Raw genomic sequence first — 22041 nt, 5'->3', positions numbered from 1 at the left:
TCTATCTCTCTACCTCTATCTCTCTCTCTCTACCTCTATCTATCTCTCTCTCTCTACCTCTATCTATCTCTCTACCTCTATCTATCTCTCTCTCTCTACCTCTATCTATCTCTCTACCTCTATCTATCTCTCTCTCTCTACCTCTATCTACCTCTCTCTCTCTACCTCTATCTACCTCTCTCTCTCTACCTCTATCTACCTCTCTCTCTCTACCTCTATCTACCTCTCTCTCTCTACCTCTATCTACCTCTCTCTCTCTACCTCTATCTACCTCTCTCTCTCTACCTCTATCTACCTCTCTACCTCTATCTCTCTCTCTCTCTCTACCTCTATCTCTCTCTCTCTCTCTACCTCTATCTATCTCTCTCTCTCTACCTCTATCTATCTCTCTACCTCTATCTCTCTCTCTCTACCTCTATCTATCTCTCTCTCTCTACCTCTATCTATCTCTCTACCTCTATCTATCTCTCTCTCTCTACCTCTATCTATCTCTCTACCTCTATCTATCTCTCTCTCTCTACCTCTATCTATCTCTCTACCTCTATCTATCTCTCTCTCTCTACCTATCTCTCTCTCTCTACCTATCTCTCTCTCTCTACCTATCTCTCTCTCTCTACCTATCTCTCTCTCTCTCTCTACCTCTATCTATCTCTCTCTCTCTACCTCTCTATCTCTACCTCTCTATCTCTCTCTCTACCCCTCTATCTCTCTCTCTCTACCCCTCTATCTCTCTCTCTACCCCTCTATCTCTCTCTACCCCTCTATCTCTCTCTACCCCTCTCTCTCTCTCTCTACCCCTCTCTCTCTCTCTGTACCCCTCTCTCTCTCTCCCTCTACCTCTATCTACCTCTATCTATCTCTCTCTCTCTACCTCTATCTCTCTCTCTACCTCTATCTATCTCTCTCTCTCTACCTCTATCTATCTCTCTACCTCTATCTATCTCTCTCTCTCTACCTCTATCTATCTCTCTCTCTCTACCTCTATCTATCTCTCTATCTCTACCTCTCTATCTCTCTCTCTCTCTCTCTCTCTCAATTCAATTCAATTCAAGGGCTTTTTTGGCATGGGAAACATGTGTTAACATTGCCAAAGCAAGTGAGGTAGACAACATACAAAGTGAATATATAAAGTGAAAAACAACAAAAATTAACAGTAAACATTACACATACAGAAGTTTCAAAACAGTAAAGACATTACAAATGTCATATTATATATATATACAGCGTTCTAACAATGTACAAATGGCTAAAGGACACAAGATAAAATAAATAAGCATAAATATGGGTTGTATTTACAATGGTGTTTGTTCTTCACTGGTTGCCCTTTTCTCGTGGCAACAGGTCACAAATCTTGCTGCTGTGATGGCACACTGTGGAATTTCACCCAGTAGATATGGGAGTTTTTCAAAATTGGATTTGTTTTCGAATTCTTTGTGGATCTGTGTAATCTGAGGGAAATATGTCTCTCTAATATGGTCATACATTGGGCAGGAGGTTAGGAAGTGCAGCTCAGTTTCCACCTCATTTTGTGGGCAGTGAGCACATAGCCTGTCTTCTCTTGAGAGCCATGTCTGCCTACGGCGGCCTTTCTCAATAGCAAGGCTATGCTCACTGAGTCTGTACATAGTCAAGGCTTTCCTTAATTTTGGGTCAGTCACAGTGGTCAGGTATTCTGCCGCTGTGTACTCTCTGTGTAGGGCCAAATAGCATTCTAGTTTGCTCAGTTTTTTTGTTAATTCTTTCCAATGTGTTAAGTAGTTATCTTTTTGTTTTCTCATGATTTGGTTGGGTCTAATTGTGCTGCTGTCCTGGGGCTCTGTAGTGTGTGTTTGTGTTTGTGAACAGAGCCCCAGGACCAGCTTGCTTAGGGGACTCTTCTCCAGGTTCATCTCTCTGTAGGTGATGGCTTTGTTATGGAAGGTTTGTGAATCGCTTCCTTTTAGGTGGTTGTAGAATTTAACAGCTCTTTTCTGGATTTTGATAATTAGTGGGTATCGGCCTAATTCTGCTCTGCATGCATTATTTGGTGTTCTACGTTGTACACGGAGGATATTTTTGCAGAATTCTGCGTGCAGAGTCTCAATTTGGTGTTTGTCCCATTTTGTGAAGTCTTGGTTGGTGAGCGGACCCCAGACCTCACAACCATAAAGGGCAATGGGCTCTATGACTGATTCAAGTATTTTTAGCCAAATCCTAATTGGTATGTTGAAATTTATGTTTCTTTTGATGGCATAGAATGCCCTTCTTGCCTTGTCTCTCAGATCGTTCACAGCTTTGTGGAAGTTACCTGTGGTGCTGATGTTTAGGCCAAGGTATGTATAGTTTTTTGTGTGCTCTAGGGCAACAGTGTCTAGATGGAATTTATATTTGTGGTCCTGGTGACTGGACCTTTTTTGGAACACCATTATTTTGGTCTTACTGAGATTTACTGTCAGGGCCCAGGTCTGACAGAATCTGTGCATAAGATCTAGGTGCTGCTGTAGGCCCTCCTTGGTTGGTGACAGAAGCACCAGATCATCAGCAAACAGCAGACATTTGACTTCGGATTCTAGCAGGGGGAGGCCGGGTGCTGCAGACTTTTCTAGTGCCCTCGCCAATTCGTTGATATATATGTTGAAGAGGGTGGGGCTTAAGCTGCATCCCTGTCTAACCCCACGACCCTGTGTGAAGAAATGTGTGTGTTTTTTGCCAATTTTAACCGCACACTTGTTGTTTGTGTACATGGATTATATAATGTCGTATGTTTTACCCCCAACACCACTTTCCATCAGTTTGTATAGCAGACCCTCATGCCAGATTGAGTCGAAGGCTTTTTTGAAATCAACAAAGCATGAGAAGACTTTGCCTTTGTTTTGGTTTGTTTGATTGTCAATTAGGGTGTGCAGGGTGAATACATGGTCTGTTGTACGGTAATTTGGTAAAAAGCCAATTTGACATTTGCTCAGTACATTGTTTTCATTGAGGAAATGTACGAGTCTGCTGTTAATAATAATGCAGAGGATTTTCCCAAGGTTACTGTTGACACATATTCCACGGTAGTTATTGGGGTCAAATTTGTCTCCACTTTTGTGGATTGGGGTGATCAGTCCTTGGTTCCAAATATTGAGGAAGATGCCAGAGCTAAGTATGATGTTAAAGAGTTTTAGTATAGCCAATTGGAATTTGTTGTCTGTATATTTGATCAGTTCATTGAGGATACCATCAACACCACAGGCCTTTTTGGGTTGGAGGGTTTTTATTTTGTCCTGTAACTCTTTCAATGTAATTGGAGAATCCAGTGGGTTCTGGTCGTCTTTAATAGTTGATTCTAAGATCTGTGTTTGATCATGTATATGTTTTTGCTCTTTATTCTTTGTTATAGAGCCAAAAAGATTGGAGAAGTGGTTTACCCATACATCTCCATTTTGGATAGATAATTCTTCGTGTTGTTGTTTGTTTAGTGTTTTCCAATTTTCCCAGAAGTGGTTGGAGTCTATGGATTCTTCAATTGCATTGAGCTGATTTCTGACATGCTGTTCCTTCTTTTTCCGTAGTGTATTTCTGTATTGTTTTAGTGATTCACCATAGTGAAGGCGTAGACTCAGGTTTTCCGGGTCTCTATGTTTTTGGTTGGACAGGTTTCTCAATTTCTTTCTTAGATTTTTGCATTCTTCATCAAACCATTTGTCATTATTGTTAATTTTCTTCGGTTTTCTATTTGAGATTTTTAGATTTGATAGGGAAGCTGAGAGGTCAAATATACTGTTAAGATTTTCTACTGCCAAGTTTACACCTTCACTATTACAGTGGAACGTTTTACCCAGGAAATTGTCTAAGAGGGATTGAATTTGTTGTTGCCTAATTGTTTTTTGGTAGGTTTCCAAACTGCATTCCTTCCATCTATAGCATTTCCTAATGTTACTCAGTTCCTTTGGCTTTGATGCCTCATGATTGAGTATTGCTCTGTTTAAGTAGACTGTGATTTTGCTGTGGTCTGATAGGGGTGTCAGTGGGCTGACTGTGAACGCTCTGAGAGACTCTGGGTTGAGGTCAGTGATAAAGTAGTCTACAGTACTACTGCCAAGAGATGAGCTATAGGTGTACCTACCATAGGAGTCCCCTCGAAGCCTACCGTTGACTATGTACATACCCAGCGTGCGACAGAGCTGCAGGAGTTGTGACCCGTTTTTGTTGGTTATGTTGTCATAGTTGTGCCTAGGGGGGCATATGGGGGAGGGAATGCTGTCACCTCCAGGCAGGTGTTTGTCCCCCTGTGTGCTGAGGGTGTCAGGTTCTTGTCCGGTTCTGGCATTTAGGTCGCCACAGACTAGTACATGTCCCTGGGCCTGGAAATGATTGATTTCCCCCTCCAGGATGGAGAAGCTGTCTTCATTAAAATATGGGGATTCTAGTGGGGGGATATAGGTAGCACACAGGAGGAAATTTTTCTCTGTTAGGATAATTTCTTTTTGAATTTCTAGCCAAATGTAGAATGTTCCTGTTTTGATTAATTTAATGGAGTGAGTCTCTCTCTACCCCTCTCTCTCTCTCTCTACCCCTCTCTCTCTCTCTCTACCCCTCTCTCTACCCCCCCCCCTCTCTCTCTCTCTACCCCTCTCTCTCTCTACCCCTCTCTCTCTCTCTACCCCTCTCTCTCTACCCCCCCTCTCTCTCTACCTCTCTCCCTCTCTACTTCTCTCTACCTCTCTCTCTACACCTCTCTCTCTTTCTCTCTACACCTTTCTCTCTCTACCTCTCTCTCTCTCTCTCTACCTCTCTCTCTACCCCCCCCCCCCCCCCCTCTCTCTCTCCATATGAAACATACTTAATGTATTTCTTAGCACCTTCAAGACGTATGATACCTACTAAATCAGAAACAAAAGGAGAGTGGGAGGTCAGTTGGGTGGGGGGTGTAATCCACTACCATCTAGCGATCCAAAGGTTGCGTGTTCGAGTTGAGTAGGCGACAACTGATACATTTGAGTTAACCCGTCCCCTAACCCTTATTCAAAACTGGAAGGAAGGTATTTGGAAGCTATTAGGTATTTGTTTTATTAGTACATTGTAGACCCACAATGTTTTGCTTGTCAGGAAATCTTCCCCATGTGATGCATTTTGCATCCTTACAGGGATGATTTATGTATTTTGAAAGTTACATAGCTTGAAAACTAACCTACTACTTAAATTCACCTAACCTTTGTCATTTTAGTTCTCCTAACCTTCATGTAAATGATCCTAACCTTTGTAGTTAGTTTCCCATCCAATTCATATGCTATTGTGCGACTGGGTAAGATATATGATACCATGCATCCTCTAATTTAGATGATATTGTACAAGCGTTATTCCATTCATAATGTGACCTAACCTAATTAATAACGTAACCTAAATATACCATACTAAATGGAGTGTTTCACATTTGCGAACGTAATCATATGAACTGAGTGGCAAATATTCTTCAGCTTATAATTTTGAACTTTTAAAGTACATTATACTGAAACTTTGTGTTCCAAAACAGAGTAGAGAACATATGCCATATTTAGCCCATAGCTTGTGTCTATATGGGATTAGATCATCATTAGAAGAGCAAAGAGGATCATTTAAATGACTTTAAAATGGGTGTCTAGTTTAATTTATCCCAGGTGTCCTAACTGGATCATAATGTGGTCCTGTGTGCTGCTTCCGATCGGCTTGGCTGTGTTATGGACCGGCTGGTTTGCTGTGGTCACAGGTATCTCAAGCTAATGTACAATGAAATGGTGTCTATAATTTAAAAAAGTACTGTTGGTGCAAAGTAATAGACACAGGAAACGTACGTTCTGAGAGCGAGAAACAAAACACATGAACTGAATAGCTACATTCTGTTGGTGTCAAACTCCACAGTGTGTTCTGAAAAAAGTTTTATTTTCACTGAAGTGTTGAAATACTAAACACAGTTCTTGTTCTTGCCGGGTATCGCTGAGACTTCTAATATCACAGAGAGATTCCCCTACATCAGGTAGGAGTCACACTGGTCTTTACAACACTGTAAAGGGTTTAACGTCTCCAGAGTAACACAGACCTACAGTACACAAATCATGTTGCCACAAATAATCCAATTTAAGTGGAGATTAAGTTTATGAATTCTATGACTAGGCATAGAGAGGAAAAGTACAATGGCAATACTTCTATTTTTTAAATCTTATTTTATGTGGTGTACCAAGTAGTGATACCTCAGACAGAACAAGCTTTTGCGGTCATTTGTCACTGTTTGTCAAATTGATCAGAAACACAGTGTAGACATTGTTAATGATGTAGCAATAAAACTGGCCTTCTTTAGACTAGTTGAGTATCTGGAGCATCAGAAGTTGCGGGTTCGATTACAGGCTCAAAGTTGCCAGAAACAAATAACTTTCTTCTGAAACTCATCAGTATATTCTTGTTCTGAGAAATGAAGGCTATTCCATACAAGAAATTGCCAAGAAACTGAAGATCTCGTACAAAGCTGTGTATTACTCCCTTCACAGAACAGTGCAAACTGGCACTAACCAAAATAGAAAGAGGAGTGGGAGGCCCCGGTGCACAACTGAGCAAGAGGACAAGTACATTAGAGTGTCTAGTTTGCCTCACAAGTCCTCAACTGGCAGCTTCAATAAATAGTACCTGGAAAACACCACTCTCACTGTCAACAGTGAAGAGGTGACTCCGGGATGCTGGCCTTCTAGACAGAGGTCCTCTGTCCAGTGTCTGAGTTCTTTTGCCCATCATAATCTTTTCTTTTTATTGGCCAGTCTGAGATATGGCTTTTTCTTTGCAACTCTGCCTAGAAGGCCAGCATCCCGGAGTCGCCACTTCACTATTGAAGTTGAGACTGGTGTTTTGCGGGTACTATTTAATGAAACTGCCAGTTGAGGACTTGTGAGGCGCACGTCCCCATTCTCATCAGGCTGTAGTAGAGCAAGATGAGAGATTCATGTTCCTTGGTGCCCACATCACCAACAAACTATTATGGTCAAAACACAACAAGACAGTCGTGAAGAGGGCACAACAAAGCCTATTCCCACTCAGGAGACTGAACAGATTTGGCATGGATCCTCAGATCTTCAAAAGGTTCTACAGCTGCACCATCGAGAGCATCTGGTTGCATCACCGCCTAGTATGGCAACTGCTCGGCGTCCGAACGCAAGGCACTACAGAGGGTAGTGCGTACAGCCCATTACATCACTGGGGCCAAGCCTCCTGCCATCCAGGACCTCTATACCAGGCGGTGTCAGAGGAAGGCCCTGAAAATTGTCAAAGACTCAAGCCACCAGTCATAGACTGTTCTCTGCTACCGCATGGCAAGCGTTACCAGAGCACCATGGCTACCAGGACTATTTGCATTGATCCCCCCCCCCCTTTTATACTGCTGCTACTCGCTGTCTATTATCTATGCAAAGTCACTTTACCCCTACCTACATGTACATATTATCTCAATTAACTTGACTAACATGTACCCCCACACATTGACTCAGTACCGGTACCCCCTATATTTAGACTCATTATTGTTATTTTATTGTTGCTCTTTGATTTAATGTTTTCTTTAGTTTATTTAGTAAATATTATTTTTCTTAACTGCTTTGTTGGTTAAGGGCTTGTAAAGTAAACATATTCGGCGCATGTGACAAATAACATTTGATTTGATTCGATTTTCTCAACTGTTTACTCTGTTGAGTTAAACATGCTGTTGCCTAGCTGTTTTGTATGGTGAAGTGCATATGATTCCATGGCAGCACAATCAAATCAGAATCTGTCTATACAGAATGAGGAAGGTCACGTACTGTCAACACGGAAACCAATACCTTGACTGCCCTTTTCCTCCTTTAGTGTCTGTAGGCATACTCTCTCATGTGCCCTTCTGCTCTGGAGCGGCCATTTCTGAGTGGGCTCTGGTCATGACCTTCTTTGGCCTGTTTGACCTGTTTTGCTCCGAGCTCCGTCACAATCGACTGTCACCAGCTCACTATGCAGAAGCAAGGTCTCAGCGAGACCCAGAGCACCAACGGTCTCATCAGAGTCGCAGGCGGCCGGCGGCACCTTAATTGAGGAGGACGGGCTCATTGCTGGAATAGAATTAAATGGAATATTATCAAACACATCAAACACATGGTTTCCCATTCTATTCACTCCATTCTATATACTCTGAGGGGAGGACGCCATTATTATGAGCCGTCGTCCCCTCAGCAGCCTCCTGTGGTAAGAATGTATGTTAGAATGTATGGTAGCACAGCTAGCAGGGCGGTTATGGGGAAAATGACCCGATTCATATTCAATATACAATGCATCATGGAGAGTGTCATGTGTAATTGTTATTTATCTACATATTTAATTATGTGAGGATGACGTAAAGGTGCTGGACTGTATTTAGTTCATTCTACCACATGGTGGCGCCACCAAGCCATTTACGTCGACTGACCTATACTCACTTCAGCGTACTGAACACTTTTGAAGCTTCACAGTATATGACATATCTTTCGGTGTCACAAAAATCAGGTAAACTCATTAAATATAACATGCCTTACAGATTGGATGGTTTGGATGTTCTGCAACCTTATTTATGGAGCAATAGTGTGTTTGTCTAATGTTGTGTTACGTGTGTATTGAACCCGTGGCAGTAGCATTTTGTCACCACATCAGGAAAAGTCTGGCCTTTGTCTGTCTCTCCACCTGTCAGCTGGCTAACAATGAGTGAGAGAGAGAAAGAGAGGATGGAGGGAGACTGGAGGGTGGCTTGAGCCTGCAGGAAAGGAAAAGTTCACAATTATGTAATGTGAAATGTCACTGTTAAATAAATGTAATGTCACATTTTCTTTAGCAGCAAGGGACAATTTTGTCATAACGTAGAAATACAGAATGTTGCGTTTATATCAAGTATTACAAAAATTCCAAGGTTAATACAACACGGGAGTTGTGGTCCAATCTCCCATGTCCTTTACCGCCCGACTGCCACACAACTTACTTCTGTGGGTACAATATATTCTGTGAGCTATTTCAAGCAGCTAATGAAACACAACGTTTTTAAAATGTGAGAAAGAGTTGCGCATATCCCCTTCAAATGTGCTCATGATTTTAGGTTGCACCTCCTCGTCTAATGTTAGTTTAGCGCCTTCTACTCCACTCCATAGATGTTCTCTGTCAGCCCTGTAGGGACAGACATGGCCACCGGAGGCACTGCACTATGGAGCACCATGGAGCTGCATTGCATGATCATACTGATGGGAAAATGTCATTCTGGTGACATGCCAAAACATTTTGGAAGATACCCCTGGTCGAGCCAGACATTTTGCATTCGCAAACAATCTGTTAGGGGTATTTTAAGATGAACTGAGTATCTTGATTACAGGGCCAGCCATGGTGATCGCAGGGGTCCAGTCCTTGACTCATCTCCACGTTTATGCAGTTCAGTCTGTGTGGACAAGAGGATGATATTAAATGACCTTTGATTCTACTTCTTTGTACTTCACAACTTTTATTGCCGCTATAAAATACCTTTGGCGTCCATTTGAATGCGGCGTAATCGGTTTTAGACGGGGAATCTCAAGGCCCCTAGCTCTTTTTGCCCCCCCGTCCCCCTTTGGCATTCTTTCACATACTACACGCTGTGTGATCTCGAGACGGGGCCTTTGACGAGAGGCGAGGGGATCAGACATGCTGGAATTCGATGGGAATTTTCCCCCAAGTACCCGTTTTTTTCTTTTTGGTTTCGTTTCAAACTTGGTTTATTGTTTATAGTGTGCTAAGTAAGACATTGGGGCCACTGCAGGCCTAGTACTGTGAACCATTGCAAGTAGAGTGGGAACATAACTTGGATTAATTAGCAGAGACTAATAGATATTTTCACGAGACGGGATTGAAATTGTGTACGGTACATCTAATGGGGAGGAATTCCTAAACTAGTCCTGGTGCCACAGAACCTTGGGTCCTGCTGTTTTCATTAAATGGCAAAGGAGGCCCCCTGATAAAGCAATAACACCTAATAAAAAAACCGGAGTTAAAATAGAGAGGTCATCGATGAAAATCTTGCAACGGTTGAGAGTGAGACATTCTCTTCCAGTAAAAGAGAACGGTTGATGAAATGCCTGATTTGTTAGTCTCGCAGTAGTGCTGTAGTGCTGCAGTAGTGCTGCAGCCTACTGTAATCTCAATAAACACCTGCCTCGGCTCAAATGGCTCTTATCCCACAACAGCTCTTGACCAGCAACAATAGTGCTGCTCCACTATCCCAGAACGGAGCACTCGCCCCAGGCCCTCGGACCGTGGTCTCACAGTGTGCCCTAACCCTTATCTTCTGACTCCCAAAATACTGCTCCAGACCCAGCGAAAGGCCAGATCTGTCCAAGAGCAGCGGCACGAACCTGGAACTCTACGGGACAGATAGAGGGATATACTGTATATATGAAGAGAGAGAGAAAACAGAATGGGGGGGTCGGGAGAGTAAGAGAGAGAGAGATACAGAGTGGGCACTACCAGCTGTGATCTCACCCTCCTCTCTTGGCACAAGGTTCCAGAAAACTGCCCTTTTGCAGAAAAATGCCATGCGCACCACATTCCATCACCGGCACACAAAAGCCCTCGTCTCTTTCTCCCCCCCCCCCCCCCCCCCCCCCCGCGCGACAATCACATAATTATATAATTGCACTAGTGTGCAGACCCAGGCACTCAGAAACTGTATATTTGCGTATGTGACAATGGAGGAAGTCTAGCTCAAAAGACTGTGGTCTGTGTAGTTAGGGAGGGAGATTGTCGTGTCGGAGCATGAGGGCGAGGGAGTGACCTTCTGTCTGGTCTGTCCCCCACTGTAATGGGGTGCATTGTGATTCTATGTAACGCGGGTGGGGACTTTTTTTGGGTCAGCGGCCCAATCAGCACTAGCTGCTGGACACGGGGGCCCATGTAATGTACAAAAAGAGAGAAAGGAAGGGATTGAGAGAGACCACATTAGAGACATAAAATACCCACAGACCCACAAAGAATTTGAAAACAAATCAAACATTGATGAACTCCCATATCTGTTAGGCGAAATCCCACAGTGTGCAATCAAAGCAGAAAGATTTGTGGCACATTTGAAATGTCTATATTCTTTAACTTTTGTGTGTGTAATGTTCACTAACTTATTTCCATTGTGTTTATTGCCTATTCCATTTGCTTTGGCAATGTAAACATATGTTTCCCATGCCAAAAAATACCTTTGAATTGAATTGAACTGAGAGAGAGAGTGAGTGAGAGAGAGAAAGGGAGGGATTGAGAGAGAAGGAGAAAGGGAGGGATTGAGAAAGAGAGAGAGAGAAACCAAGTCCGTTCACAGTGAATCAAAAATGCCCCATGCTATAGATGTACTGGGCTGATATGAACAGACTGAGACATAATAATGACACACACACACACACGCATGCACATAGGCACGCATAAACACACACACTATCTCTCACTCTCTCTCGCTCGCTCTCTCACTCAAACACACCATGAGAATCCGCATGTGACAGTTAAGACAGACCACCGCCCCCTGTCCCCGCTCCCAGACGAGAATCGAGCCACTGTCCCTGATGACTGGCCACCTCCCAACTCTCTCTCCCTGCAGCACGGCCTTGGGTTGGGTGTGTCCCTTCTTGCACGGGGCGCCACAGAATAGACTATTGTTAATATACACAAGACAGGCAGTGGGGGGGAAGGGGGTAGGCTGATGATGGTTGGGAGAGCTGACTGAGTGGAGATCTTAGACAATGCAGAACTTCCCCCTTCTTGTAGTGTGTGCAAAACAAACACAAACACACACACACAGGTTGCACACTGATGCATTAGGAGGAGAGTGGAAGGCAAGAGTAATGGAGAGACAATGAACATGCTTGTTCCTTTATATTGGCTTGACTCTCTTCTCTGACACTGTTATTCACATGTCCATCCCTGAATATTGAAGTCCACGTTCTGTGTCCTTCACTCCTTCACTGCCTCGTCTTCTTGCCAACCTTGCTATTTGGACAATGTACCTCTCCCATCCATCTCTCTGCCTTCTGTCCCCTCCCCTTGTCATCCCACAACCCACTGTCAATGTGCGGGTTTGAGAGGCACAGATTCTTCGCAGGCGTAAGTAGATCGACAAATCTTTCCAATACCTGGGGAAGCATTTAACCCAGTGATCCTTAGTCCTGGTCCTGGGGAAGTAAATGGGTGCACATTTTAGTTTTTGCACTAGCACTACACACCTGATTCCACTACGTAATCAACTCATCATCCTACCTTTGATTAGTGGAATCAGGTGTGTAGTGCCAGGGCAAAATTAACAATCAGGATTAAGAAACACAGACATTTTAATAATCCTCTATTCTGCTCTGGTCAGATATCATACTGTATCAATTTCTTTACTTCTCTTCTCATTCACACAAATCTCCCTCTCCGTCTCAGTCTTGACTTAGCTCTGTTGTGACAAGCTGACAGTCAAACAGAGGCTGAATTCCACACCTCACCGTAGTTCACACAAAGACAGTTGTTTGATCTAATGAGAAGCTTGATGATTGCGTGTGTGCTCGTGAGTGTATGTGTGAGTGTACGTGCGTGAGAAAGAGAGAGAGAGAGAGATCATGAGAGAGAGACAGAGAGAGATCATGAGAGAAAGAGAGAGAGAGATCATGAGAGAGAGAGAGCAAGAGAGAGAAAGAGATCATGAGAGAGAGAGACAGAGATCATGAGAGAGGGAGAGACAGAGAGAGAAAGATCATGAGAGAAAGAAAGGGTGGAGATGAGAAAGATTGGAGCCAACACTTTATCTCCTCCACTGTTCTTATTTTATTCCTCTGGTAATGTGTCATTGTTGTTGTCTTATCACCATGTAATTAGAACTAAAGAGGCTCCAAGAAAGAGCGTCTCTGTCTTTAGGTCGGATTTCTCTGAGTGCCAGCCTCTCCACTAGCAGCAGGAGTAAGAGTATAGGATCAGTCGTTTTCTGAGGTTCATCAAAAGCAGGCTTTTAAATTATTAATTTTTTTAAATGATAAATTCATAACCACCATTTATAGTTGGGGTTATATTTGTTCTTCTGACTTTTTATTGTGATGCACTGCACACTGTCTTTGTGTGCAATGTGAAATTGCAGTCATTACCCGCGTTCTAAAGAATGCCATCTTCATGGACCTGGAACGTTTCAAACTAACACAGAGGGTAGTTTTACAAATTCTATTGCAGTTATCCTTTAATTACAGATAACCGATGATTGCGATATAATGGTCAACAATGGCCTTATGTCCATACGGCTCTCACGTTAACGGTTAACCCGTATTATGGTATTGATAAATGAGTGCAATCCATTCGTTGCAGATAAAACATAATTAATGAATCACAGACATAACACCAGGGGGGTAAACAGCCTCCAAAATGCACCCCCAGTCGTCATCTCTCCACACTAACCTTTGCCTGATGCCAGTGGTCAGGGACAATACCTTCTTCTTTTTTTCTTTTTTTTATACCGTGACCTTTTCCGCTGCATTGGGAGTGTTCAGAATGGAGAATGTTAGTTGCATATGTGCCATAATGGAGAACAGAATACAGTGCTGGCTTGTGTAACAGCCGGGGATGACATTTGGGTGGGCTGACGTGCTCCTGCTCCCCTCTCCTTTGACGATAGAGCAGACAGATGCTGCTACATGGCCACTGTTGTCGAGAGGAATTGCTGTCTTTCGCGATCCGGTCTTACCGAAGTTAAGACGGTTCCTCTCTCTGTGTTCTGTCTATAGGGTGATTCATGACTAGTCTAAAGGGAAAGTTGCACTCCTCTATTTAGGCACCCCTTTTTGGCTCATGAGCACCCCCAGAGGCAAACGCTCCATATATAGTATCTTTATATAGTACCTTGAAAAAGTTGGATTTTGTAATGCACTGTAGCTACTCTAAAAGATCGGAGGTTAAAATATGGACACAATCCATGACCTTCTCCTGACATTCAGCATCACCACACAAGACATTCTGCTGTGCCGTATTCAGTCTGAATAGTGGAAAACTCCTAAAACACAACCCAAACCTCCAAAACTGCCCCATGCATTGTCCAGTGATAGGTATTGTTCCGTTAGCTGCCCAGACAAAGACAAAAGGACTAAGGGCTGTTGACCTGGCAGCTCACCAGCGATCCCAGCAGCAGCAGCCACAGAGCTGAACAACTCACAGGCAACGGGAAGCTCGACGTCAAACACATTCGCCGTCTCTCTTTTTTGCATTTTCATATTTCATTGGTATTTCCGGATGGTTCCACATTTGCAAAATAAAGACCATCAGAGTAATCATTAGAACGTGAACAATAATAACGTCGGGAACCGAATGAAAGCCTGGAGAGGCTTGTTGACCTTTCAGAGCTAAACTAGTCCTGGCTCTGTGTGAGCTCTGCTGGACCCATTGTGTTCTGAGACCTTATCATTGTGTTGCAGTTTCCTCTCCCTGCCGCGCCGCGAGTGTGTGTGTGTCTTGGTGGGTGTGTGTGTGTGTATGTGCTTGCTGGCATGCATTTATGTGTGTGTCTGTGCACGTGTGTGTGTGTCTGTGTTTAAGGGAAGATAGGACAGGGCTAGTGTGACGGCAGAGAGGGAGGGTACTCACACTCACTTAGCACATGTTTCAGACGAGACCCGAGGTACACCTGTTGACAAGACAATCCATCGTTCTCACAACTCAATAAACACTCTGTTTCCTGTATGAGGGCACAGATGGTCATACTGAGGGATGACGTCAATGCCTAACAGAACTGTTACAAAAATAACAAAACAACAAGTAGTGCATAGTAACACGTAGCAACACATCGTAACACATGCCGATGATAATAGTCCATTATTATTATGACGTCGTCAAAACGTCAAGACATGCGGCCACATCACAGAACAGCTAGTTTAATAATGAGTCTGCCAAGGATTCTGATTTCCAAGGCGAATGTTACAGTAGCGGCCTCACACTCCTCAATGTGTACCGTCTGTCAGAATATCTGTTTGTGCAATTATACAGTATATATCCATCAATGCTGTGCAACGGTAATCCTGCTAAATGCTCATGAAATTAAACAATGGAGGGCATTGATCGAGTAAGAGTAGCCTATCGCCGTGGGTACAGTAGAAAGAAAGAACAACACACTAGTTCCCACCTGTGCCCCCCCCCCACTCGCACCCCAGCCACATAAACCAAAGAGGTGAGTGGGAGATATCCTGTTATGTGATGACATGTCTGCACTCTCTAGAGACAATACACCCACGCCACGGGGTTTCCCCTAACCATCAACAGGGGGTGCTGTTGTGCCCTGCAGGTTGGTATGTGGCATGAGTCATCACCTCCCTCCCATCTCTAACCTTCCCAAACACCCCTCGAAACCACCACTCCCTCCGCCCGTCCACTGTGTGTGTGTGGACAAAAGGGACAGGGCCTTGGTTGCGGAGGCGGGATGATCAAATTGTTGCCACGGGCAACTCGGATCCTAACACAAGGATGACCCTGGGAGGACTCGGGCCTAATCGAATAAATGGAGGCATTGATAGATGGAGAGAATGAGTCGGAGGGAGGGAGAGAGAGAGAGAGAGAGAGACGGAGGGAGGGAGGGAGAGAGAGAGAGAGAGAGAGAGAAAGAAAGAAAGATGTTTATGACTAACACATCAGAGAGGCTCAATGAGTGAACTGAGTCCACTGGCTGTCCAGGACCTGTGTCCGAAATGGCACCCTATTCCCTATGTAGTGCACTACTTTTTACCACGGCCCTTAGGGCTTTGGACAAAAGTGGTTCACTGTATAGGGAATAGGGTGCCATTTCAGACACGCATAGCTGTTTTATTAGGTAAAGTCCAGGAGAGGTAATGTCCAGGCTCTAGTGGCTCTAGTGGGACTGAAGGCTGAAGGCTCAGCACTGGAGACCGGAGGCTGAAGGCACCATATGGCAGAGGGAGAGAGCTGATGCAGTATTCAGTGTTTACACAGTTGTCTCCTGATGCATTTCTTAATGACTACCTCTGTCATCTGCAGCACCTGCCTAGCTGCTGTTTACATCATAACACATACACCTCTTTGTGCTTCGCTGGGGTTTGTTTCATAACACATACACAACTCCAACTAATCTGTACAGCTGTTGTTAGGGCACAGTTTTGGGTTTCATCCCTTATACACTGGATATATGTGTTGACTGAATAATAGTGTCTGCTACAGTAAAATGACCACATCATATGAAAAAAAAGATTTATTTCAAAGATATTAGGAACATAAGAGCAACCAAGATTGAGTTTGACTCCAGATCTATGACTCAGGTTGTGATTTCAGGGTTGATAAGCCAGCACCTACAACAACCTACCACACGCCATCAAAGCTATCCTACTATTGTTCCCGTTCTGACAGGAAGTGGAGTTTGTTGTGTTATTGTTGGATGCGGGGAAAGAGTGAGGAAGCCGGGAGCAGGGTCCTGGGGCGGATACGGGAGGTGTAGGACCACGGCGGTGAAGGAGGAGAAGAGAAGCGAAGGAGAGGGAGGGGAACCACTTGTACCTGAGTCAGAGGATGACGGGCTTAACCGGGCTTTCCGCTACAGAACGCAGATCCTGAGCCAGCGGAGGAAAACACCTGGGACCTGAACGGAGGACAAACAAACACAGGAGAGGAAGCTGAAGGAGGAGAGGCGAGAGGAGAGGAAGAGGCGAGAGGAGAGCTGATGTGAAAGCCATATGGAGCTGTGAGTAACGCGGAAGGGTGGGGCAGGATTTGGCTGCTCTGTAATGTATTAAAGCAGACCAACGATGGAAAGAGTTCTTATCGTAGCTCAAACGTGTTGATTTGACTATCATCCAGGGATCAAAGATCAATTTGGAATCAAGCCCATCATGCCTGCATTGATTCATGAATCCAGAACCCCAACCTGAAAATGTTGACTTCACAAATGTTTCCGTTTGTATGGGCTAGCAAAATGCACAAGGTGAGTTTGCCATGGTGTTGCATTGACAGCTAACTTTATGTGCTACTACTGTGAAATCTGAGGTTAAATAGCAAGGCCCTACATTATAAAACGTAGTCAGTCCCCTGCTCTACATCCTTGACACAGTTCTCTGCTACCCCTGTCAAAGTAGGCCACTCCAAACCTTTTCTTTCCACAATGCCGAGAGCTCACATTGTTTTCCGACACAATTTTCATTGTATTTGGAGTGCCAAGAGGGAGCAACCCAATGGAAAGCCCTGCAGGAGAGGAGAGCAGCTGGCTAGGAATGTAGTCAAGCCTTCTGGCTTCACACCTAACAGGTGGCGCACCCTCTCCCTCTCCTCCTTAGAGGTGAGATGTGGATTTCCCCTCTTTCTCTCTCTTTCCCTCTCTCCCTCTTTAACCACTAACGCTCACTCCTACCCTCTCATTTCCTTCCCTCGCTGGTAAAACATCATGTGTTTTATTTCACGAGGTTCTTCCTCCTCTTGCTTCTTTACCATTCCTCTGCTCTAGGCAGGGAGGTCACCGTTTTACAGTGTAGACACCTGTGTTGTGTGTAAGTGTTTGCGTTCAACTACTTAAGATGCCCTTGATTGATCTTAGTGCAATGGGACCAATGGAATGGTCCCACAAGCCCAAACACTGGGACTCTGTGGTATCTGCACTCCAGGCAGGCTCAACCAAAACAGAAAGTATTTGAAAAATATTGAATATTATTTGAACCCAGGTCTGGCTTGCCCATGGAACTCACTCAATGATCATCATCATCTCTTTACCGGCAGCTGTCTCCCCAAAACGATTTAATAAACGATCATTTCACTTATATATAATGAGGTGTATATAGACACAGGCGTATAAACATGGCAGATATTCGGATGCGGTTACTGCTTTTTGTCTCTTGTGATTATTCCGCAGTGGCTCAGTGCTGTCTGGGCCTGTCTGATTATTTGCTTTGATTGTTGGGTCCTGAGGTGAACCAGTCAACACCTCCTTCTCCACTGTGTGTTTGCATGGTGTGTGTATACACAGTACGTGTGTGTGTGTTGATGTAAGTGCAGATGCGACTTGCTGTGTATAAATGTCTTCCAAGAATCCCAGTTGATCTGACGTCTTTAATTTATGAGATCCTATAAGGATTTTCACTTTAGTTGTGCAGCTGCATGGCAACACTATAAAGGTTTTGGGTTAGGCATTGGGACAAATGAATTATCTCTGTTTTTCAACCTTCTCCGTCTTGTGTTCCTTACTCTCTTACCTGTGTCCATGTTACTTGTTTCTCACTTGACCATGTAATGTAAATGCATACAACCATGTAACACCCAATAACGTGCTTTGGGCTTGAACTTGGGGCCCTAAGATGGTATAGCAGTCAGACGTCCTTTGTCCTCGTCTTGTCGTGTATTTTCTTCGCACATATTTTTTATATATATTTCTTTCTAAAAATCTCAACTTCAAAACACTCTCCTGCAACCCACCTCACCAATAAAAAATAAAAAAAGTTTTATTCACCTCAAATCCACAATAGAACCTAGCCAGAAGCTAGCCAGTTTACTGGCTAACGTTAGTATTCAGCTAACCACGGTTGGTGGTCATCGGCTATCCTTTAGCTTGAAAAGCTATCCCCAGTTTTGTTCAACACGACTCAGACCAGAGCATATCGGACCTATTTTCTCTCCATATCCCCGGATTTCAACCGCAAGCTCTGGACATTTACACCTGGATCTTGCCGCTAGCTAGCTGCTATCCGAGTGACTATTGCTTACGTTGATCCCGGAGCAAACATCAATTATTCCGGAGCTAGCCAGCTGAAGAGTTCCATCAGCCACTCCTGGGCTACAATCACCTATCCGGACCCGTTTTAATGCCGACGCGGAGCCCCACCGGGCCTTTACGACTGGGCTACCGACATCTGCCCGAGGGAGTTATCCAACTGGCCCCTCCGTCACGGCGTTACCTGAACGCCCATCTGCGGCCCGCTAATCGTTAGCTTTCTTATCGGCTGCTATCTGAATAGGTCTAATGGACAATTTTCTTGGGTCACTATAACTATATCTATTTTGCCAATTGGATTGGTCCTCTCTACGACACGGAACCCCACTAATCTACCGACGGAAACGCACAAGGTGGCTAAAAACAGACCTCCATCCTATGCTAGCTTGCTACCGATGGCCCGGCTAGCTGTCTGAATCGCCGTGACCCCAACCAACCTCACTACTCACTGGACCCTTTTGATCACTCGATCACTCGGCTAAGCATGCCTCTACTTAATGTCAATATGCCTTGTCCATTGCTGTTCTGGTTAGTGTTTATTGGCTTATTTCACTAGCCCTGCTCATTATACCTTATCCAACCTTTCAGTTCCACCACCCACACATGCGATGACATCACCTGGTTTCAATGATGTGTCTAGAGACAATATCTCTCTCATCATCACTCAATGCCCAGATTTACCTCCACTGTATTCACATCCTACCATACCTTTGTCTGTACATTATACCTTGAAGCTATTTATATCGCCCCAGAAACCTCCTTTTACTCTCTGTTCCGGACGTCCTAGACGACCAATTCTCAAGGCTTTTAGCCGTACCCTTATCCTACTCCTCCTCTGTTCCTCTGGTGATGTAGAGATGAATCCAGGCCTTGCAGTGCCTAGCTCCACTCCTATTCCCCAGGAGCTCTCTTTTGATGACTTCTGTAACCGTAATAGCCTTGGTTTCATGCATGTTAACATTAGAAGCCTCCTCCCTAAGTTTGTTTTATTCACTGCTTTAGCACACTCTGCCAACCCGGATGTTCTAGCCGTGTCTGAATCCTGGCTTAGGAAGACCACCAAAAACTCTGAAATCTCCATCCCTAACTACAACATTTTCAGACAAGATAGAACGGCCAAAGAGGGCAGTGTTGCAATCTCCTGCAGAGATGGACAGAACTCTGCAGCCTTACTATCCAGGTCTGTACCCAAACAATTTGAACTTCTACTTTTAAAAATCCAACTCTCTAAAAACAAGTCTCTCTGGTGAGTCTCTGATCCACCTCTACGCAGACGACACCATTCTGTGTACTTCTGGCCCTTCTTTGGACACTGTTAACAACCATCCAGACGAACTTCAATGCCATACAACTCTCCTTCCGTGGCCTCCAACTGCTCTTAAATACAAGTAAAACTTAATGCATGCTCTTCAACCGATCTCTGCCTGCACCTGCCCGCCCGTCCAGCATTACTACTCTGGACGGTTCTGACTTGTGTGGACAACTACAAATACCTAGGTGTCTGGTTAGGCTGTAAACTCTCCTTCCAGACTCACATCAAACATCTCCAATCCAAAGTTAAATCTAGAATTGGCTTCCTACTTTGCAACAAAGCATCCTTCACTCATGTTGCCAAACATACCCTTGTAAAACTGACCATCCTACCGATCCTCGACTTCGGCGATGTCATTTACAAAATAGCCTCCAATACCCTACTCAATAAATTGGATGCAGTCTATCACAATGCCATCCGTTTTGTCACCAAAGCCCCATATACTACCCACCACTGCGACCTGTACGCTCTCGTTGGCTGGCCCTCGCTTCATACTCGTCGCCAAACCCACTGGCTCCAGGTCATCTACAAGACCCTGCTAGGTAAAGTCCCCCCTTATCTCAGCTCGCTGGTCACCATAGCAGCACCCACCTGTAGCACGCGCTCCAGCAGGTATAGCTCTCTGGTCACCCCGAAAACCAATTCTTCCTTTGGCCGCCTCTCCTTCCAGTTCTCTGCTGGCAATGACTGGAACGAACTACAAAAATCTCTGAAACTGGAAACACTTATCTCCCTCACTAGCTTTAAGCACCAGCTGTCAGAGCAGCTCACATATTACTGCACCTGTACATAGCCCATCTATAATTTAGCCCAACCATCTACCTCTTCCCCTACTGTATTTATTTATTTTGCTCCTTTGCACCCCATTATTTTTATTTCTACTTTGCACATTTTTCCACTGCAAATCTACCATTCCAGTGTTTTACTTGCTATATTGTATTTACTTCGCCACCATGGCCTTTTTTTTTGCCTTTACCTCCCTTATCTCACCTCATTTGCTCACATCGTATATAGACTTATTTTTCTACTGTATTATTAGTATGTTTGTTTTACTCCATTTGTAACTCTGTATTGTTGTATGTGTCGAACTGCTTTGCTTTATCTTGGTCAGGTCACAATTGTAAATGAGAACTTGTTTTCAACTTGCCTACATGGTGAAATAAAAAAATACAAATTATTTTTTTAAACCCACTTTTCAGCAAAAAATAAAAAACACAACATTCATGTGTGAGAATGCATATGATTATAATGCTAAATAAAAATGAACAATATATTGAAACTTAGGATTTCAGTTTGAAATTGGTTTCAATGTAATCACAGACCCAGCCTCCAGGAATCTAGACCAATAGAAATAGTATTACCGGTACACCACAGAACATTGACTCAAGTGAGAATGTCTGTTCTAATAATGATATTTCTATGCCTAGACCTCCGGCCTTAGAGTGATCTCTCATCTGAAAGGAATACCAGATGAGGGACTATGACACTGACAGTGTCATCAGGAAGCTGCACTCTAAACAGGAAGGACAGCGGTGGGGAGAGTGGAGGTGGGAAGGGAAGAGCCTTCAGACTGACCAGTAGAATACACACCTGTGACCGTCCCTGTTTCTATTTCTGTGGTGGATGTGGTGGTCCCTCCCAGTCAGGCTGTCTCCTGGTCTCCTCTCCACACTCTCTCTCTTTAACTGTTTGGGTAGTTTTGATTAACATTTACATTTATTGAGGTTTGTGTTTATCTCTCCGACAACGCCTGTATGTTGCTCAAGACCTGGGAGGTTGGGTGAAGGTTGATCGTAAGTAGGGGGAAGGTTGGGAGGAGGTCAATGGGAGGTTGAGTGGAGTTTTAGGGAATGTTGAAAAGGAGATTGATGATAGGATGAAATAATGTTGGAGGGATTTTGTTTGGGAGATGGGGGGGGGGGGTGCAGTGAGGTAATGTGTTTCCTGTCAAAGGAAAAGTCTGTATAGGATATTAATATACTGTAGTACATTGTGGAAGCCCCCCCCCCCCTCAACCAGGATAGGGAGGAGAGGCAGTCAGAGGATA

This window comes from Oncorhynchus kisutch, linkage group LG10 (genome assembly GCF_002021735.2).
Source record: "Oncorhynchus kisutch isolate 150728-3 linkage group LG10, Okis_V2, whole genome shotgun sequence".
Lineage (NCBI taxonomy): Eukaryota > Metazoa > Chordata > Actinopteri > Salmoniformes > Salmonidae > Oncorhynchus > Oncorhynchus kisutch.
This window is presented reverse-complemented; position numbering follows the sequence as displayed.